The sequence below is a fragment of the Alosa pseudoharengus genome, unplaced genomic scaffold, assembly GCF_046254945.1.
Source record: "Alosa pseudoharengus isolate Yale_2024_CS ecotype anadromous, Long Island Sound unplaced genomic scaffold, YU_APseudo_1.1 YU_APseudo_1.1_scf_23, whole genome shotgun sequence".
Lineage (NCBI taxonomy): Eukaryota > Metazoa > Chordata > Actinopteri > Clupeiformes > Clupeidae > Alosa > Alosa pseudoharengus.
The window spans coordinates 33,860,238-33,865,395 of record NW_027468685.1 but is presented as its reverse complement, the minus strand read 5'-3'; the positions used below and the strand labels follow the sequence as shown (position 1 = coordinate 33,865,395).

General features: G+C 37.7%; 1 long non-coding RNA gene across 3 annotated transcripts; it reads right to left on the bottom strand.

Annotated features, from left to right (window-relative positions):
- Window positions 1-175: 175 nt before the first annotated feature.
- LOC143140286 (uncharacterized) lies at window positions 176-4,954 on the bottom strand. 3 transcript variants are annotated; one of them, XR_012990622.1, is made up of 7 exons: window positions 4,634-4,954; window positions 4,047-4,260; window positions 2,085-2,241; window positions 1,759-1,897; window positions 1,544-1,638; window positions 944-987; window positions 176-359 (listed from the first exon to the last, which is right to left on the bottom strand). It is a non-coding gene; the product is annotated as an uncharacterized LOC143140286 (long non-coding RNA). The 3 variants fall into 3 exon arrangements; XR_012990621.1 differs by lacking the exon at window positions 4,634-4,954 and having other exon boundaries at window positions 4,047-4,627; XR_012990623.1 differs by lacking the exon at window positions 4,634-4,954 and having other exon boundaries at window positions 1,796-1,897; window positions 4,047-4,627.
- Window positions 4,955-5,158: the final 204 nt, after the last annotated feature.

The window sequence follows — 5,158 nt, the reverse complement described above, 5'->3', positions numbered from 1 at the left end:
ATCAAAAGCAGTAATTACTCTGTGGCACTTTTAAATGTTTAGTGAATGAAAGTTCTTCTGCCAGTTTGTCCTAACAACTGCAATACAAGAAGTAGTGGGAGACAAGCTAACAACACACAACACGGTGATTCTTTGTTGAGAAAACAGGGTGGTAAAACATGTGTGATACTTCCTATTCAATATGGCAACTAGTAGTCTTTATTAACTTATATTATATAAAAAAATACAAAAGAACAACACTCAGCTAAAATATTTGTTGACTGTTGAGTGAGTGAGTGAGTGAGTGAGTGAGTGTGTGTGTGTGTGTGTGTGTAGATCTTTATCTTGCAGGCTCCCAGGTTGGCAGACAGGTTTTCCCGCTGAGAAAAAAGGGGGAAGATGGTTAGTGAAAAAGACTGTAACCTGTATTCCAGTTTGATTAGATATTCTAGTGGAGGGATGTTTAGATTAACCAATGTCATAATAGTGTTACAACTAATAAAATATCTGAATACTCCACAGTATGGAAATAAAAAAAACTGGGCCCTGACATTCTGAATTGACAAAAGTTACATTATCAACATCTCAGGTTAGTACATTTACAAGTTCAGAGTGCAAATGAATAAAAAATAGTTTATAGCTCACACTCACCCCAGACAACACTCTACTACCAATTGCCATAAAACCCTACTGTTCATACTTGAATTTCCCCTTGGGGATCAATAAAGTATCTTTCTATCCATCTAAAACATCAGGTACACAGGAGTGTTACAATATAAACTGATTTACGGTATATATGTTTACATGTAGCCTGCAGTACCGGTATATAACTAAATTATAGCATAGACTATAATAACTAAATCTGGTACATTTACATGTCCTACAGTATATGTATGGCTGCTGGAACAACGTAATTTCCCTTTGTGTAATTGTGAGTATCTGGTGTAAAAGATAACCAACTCACCACATTTTGGAAGGCACCCAATCTATTAGGATCTCCATCTTCCCCTGTGGCAGGCAAACAAAGACATAGAAAAATAGTGTCTTGCTTAAAAAGATAACATTGCACTCAACTTAACATTCAAATTTTAACACTTCACATCAGTGACTATCAGCGTTTTGTAGACACGTAACACTTTTTATGATGTTCAGTTAATATCTCCTCATGGTCCACTCACTTTACATTCCCTATACGAGCTGTAAAACATCCTGGTCAATTTACACAGTCCCATAAACTGGAACATAGAGTAACTGCAGACAAACATTCTGGGGTTGGTAGCATCTCTAACAATACTAAAACATGCCATGAATATTTTTCAGAGAATACTTTATATTATATTTATATATAATATAGGGGTGAGTTATCTCTGGCGTGTCTTGTTCGGGATTTTGAACATAAACACAAAGATGAACAAACGCAATATCTGGTACGATTACTGATACTGACAGTTACTGATCACTGATTTCAATTATTCCGCAGTGCCATTATACATTTTTAAAAGTGATCAAAAAGTACTGTTACATCATCCATTGTTTTATTTGCAATTTTGTGTATGGAAATAACCTTTGTCTTTCTCTTTTTTAGTACTCTTCTGTACTGCTGCTTGTACATAGGGCTGTTGTGGGGGCACTCTTGTTCTTCACTTCCTTTTCTAGAAACTGTTTGACATAAGCAAATAGTAGAATGTTAATCAAAATGTTAACATACATACAGAACACAAATAACAAGCATATCATATAATTCATCATACAGTGTACAGATTAGGGCCTGTATCTTACATTCTCCGCAACTGACTTTCTTCCCTAACGCAATTACCATTGCTAATCTACACTTGGTGGAAAGCCACATTTTCTGACATGAAGATGGCCTCCTCTCATTGACCCGGCAAATTGTTTGGATCGGTCAGCGCTTTCTTTCCTGAAAGAATACAAGCAACACAAACAATACACAATGTACAATAAGGTCAAATGTGAAATGTAGGAGTGATGTCATGATATTTTTCTGTACATTTTGTTATTTGATGTCATCTAATTTTCAGTGTCCCACATTTTTCAGAATTGGGGTTGTATAGAGACGTTATAATGTATAGAAAATGTGGAATCACCTTTAACCATTAAGGTGAAAATGTCCTTAATGTTATTGAGGCATTTACTTTCCCCCCCACTTAACCTCAGGCCCTGAGGGAGAAGCATTTGTGGGTTTCTCTTTGGGTATTCAAGAAGGAGGACGGGACTCCAGCCCACAGCATTGAGCTTCTCAATCTGAAAAAAAAAAAACCCTGTTACTTTAAAAAAACATTTATAAATTGTGCCAGTGATATATGTTTACGTTTATGTATTTAGCAGACGCTTTTATCCAAAGCAACATACATATAAATTACAACACGCTACGGGCTAGCAGATGCTACGGGAATGCACTAGTTGAGAATGTACTAGTTGAGAATGTACTTGTTGAGAGTGTATGTGGGAAAGGTGTGAAAATATGTGCGTGGGTTTGGTGTGCATGTCTATTTGCATGTGTGCATGATTCATGTATGAACGTGTCACTACAGGAGCATAGTAGAGGTATTACTCATTTTGACACTTCATTCTTAAAGGTTGTATCAGTGATCCTGGCGGATATTGCCTGTGTTTTTGTTATTGTTTATGTTCAAATTTCTTAGCAGACGTTTTTGTCCGATATATAACTCATTTTATATTTTGTCTGAGGACCAAACAAGACACACAAGAGATAACTCAACCTTACCACCAGTATTCATTTTTTAAAAATCCATGCAATGCTTGGTTATTGTTAGTGGTGTACTACCAACCACAATGTTAATGTCCGGTAGACTCCGCGGTTTGTGGTGCATGGGCTGCGTAAAAATACCAGAGTCTTTTTCAGCGCCTAGAATGACAGGAGAGCTAGCCGACCATGAGAAAATATTAGCTGAACATTATAAAAGTGTTTTGTCTTTACAAATCGCTCATCATCGCTGATACAACCTTTAACCTAACATTAGTACTATGGTAATGTAACCAGGGCCTGTGCTAGCCATTTGGGTGCCCAAAGCACAAATGCATGGTGCCACTCTGGTGCCCCCACTATTTTGGATACTTTATATTGTTGGTTGGTTTAATAGGCCTACTGTTGGCAATGAAAAGTCGTAAATCTACTATGGGTCTCCAACGTCGCTCTGTCAGTAGCCTGGCTGCCTGCCCCTTCTGAAGGCTAAAGCAGTAGGCTACCTTTAAACATAATTGTTGCTGAGAGGAATCCCAGCCTACGAATTCAATAACAAAATAAATCATGCATAATTAAAAATTACCTTGATTTAGGCTACTTGGGTATGGCATAAGGCTTGGCTACACACAGTAAGGTTAATGTGCAAAAAATGAATGAAGTGGCTATTGGCTCGCAAATAAACAGCGGATGGAAAACCTGACACAGTTTGAACTAAATTTAAACTGAACATTGAAGCATAAAATACCAATCATATTTGATATTGGCCATGAGTTCCAACATTGAGCAATATAATCAAACAATCCAAAAGTTAATTAGGCATAAATCCAAACTAGACCGAGAATCTTCTGCTTTTGATACCATGCCACTCCAAATGTGTCTCACCATAAAACGCAGGAAAAAATACCTTAGGCCTGTTGTCCATGAAGGCATGCCTGGCAAATTGATATTTTATGAAGATGTAACTGGTTGCTTTGCTTTCATTAATGGTTTAGCTAGTCAAGTTTGCAAGGAAGAGACATAACGTGTGAACAGGCCACAATATCCAGTAGGGACGCGCTCACACAGATGCGGTAGCGGGCAGGAGAACTGTTAGCACAGGCTTTACATAAAATTATTCAACAGAAGCCTTATAAGAAATAAATGCCTGCCTCGAATAAAGGCCTGTGGTTTGCACAACCTAAGTAGCCTAAATAAAAGACCCGCCACAATTTGAGGATTTGCGGCATGATGATTTTCTACGAGCTATATTTTTTTGGTGCCCCCCAGGCACTTGGTGCCCCACGCGCAGGGCATGTTCTGCTTGTGCGGAGCACCGACACTGAATGTAGCACAAATGACTTACCAGAATAATAGCATCATCCATCAGATGGGAGGTCAGTTGATTCTTTTTGGTATTGGCCTCCCAGGTTTCCTTTTTTTCATTGAAGCTTTCTAGTTGTTTTTTTTGCCTCAGCTTCTGTGGCTGTGGTGCCGTGCATACTGGGCATATTTTGCACCCATTAAAAATGGATGCAAGACATGCAGGGCATTTTTTTTTTTAACCCTCCCATGACAGGCTGCAAAAAATCAACAAGAAAAGCATACCGGTAATTAGAATTGCTATTGTTTAAAAATACAAATTCCTCAGTTGTTTAGAGAGATTGAACCATTAAACAACATGTTCAGTCTTTCAACTCAGTTGTAATAAAGGCAATCCTGTAATAAACAAGATTTCATCTATTTCAAGACTGATATTTGGGACCAACTCAGGGTATCTAGTATAACACTATGCGATTTGCTGTTCCTACATTAAACGTGGATTGATGATTCGGTGTTCCCCCAATGCCAATTGGATATTTAACAGAATCCGATGCTCTTCAGGTTAACAATAATAAAGTAACAATTTAGTGTCTTTCAAATTTGTGAAAATAAAAATCTTGGAATACTTACTATATGAGAATGAAAGGGTGAGTGTGTGTGTCTGTGTGTGTGTGTGTGAGAGAGAGAGAGAGAGAGAGAGAGACAAGCATGTATCTCGTAAATTATCTGTAACAAAGACAAAAAACATTATTAGAATGATATTTTATCTCTACATTATTAGCAAAAATGATAGATATGATATGATTACTAGTTACATGTTCTACAAGAATAGAATCTCCTTGACTCTAATCGCCTGACCATCAAATTGCTCAGTAACCATTCATGTTATATTCTACACAAGAATGATTGAAGCACATGCGTACATTGCACACACATAAGATATCATATCCACTTGGCGCCTACTACTACTACTTTTGCATACCCCCCCCCCCCCCCAAAAAAAAAAAAAAACAACCCCTGCTGATCTGCACCATCTATCTATCATAATATATAAAGCAACAATCGTCTGTGTGTCTGTGGCTCGCTGGGAACTTGTATAAACGTAGCCTTGCCAGACTTATAAACGCTTTAACTTCAAGTAGTAGCATGAACTAT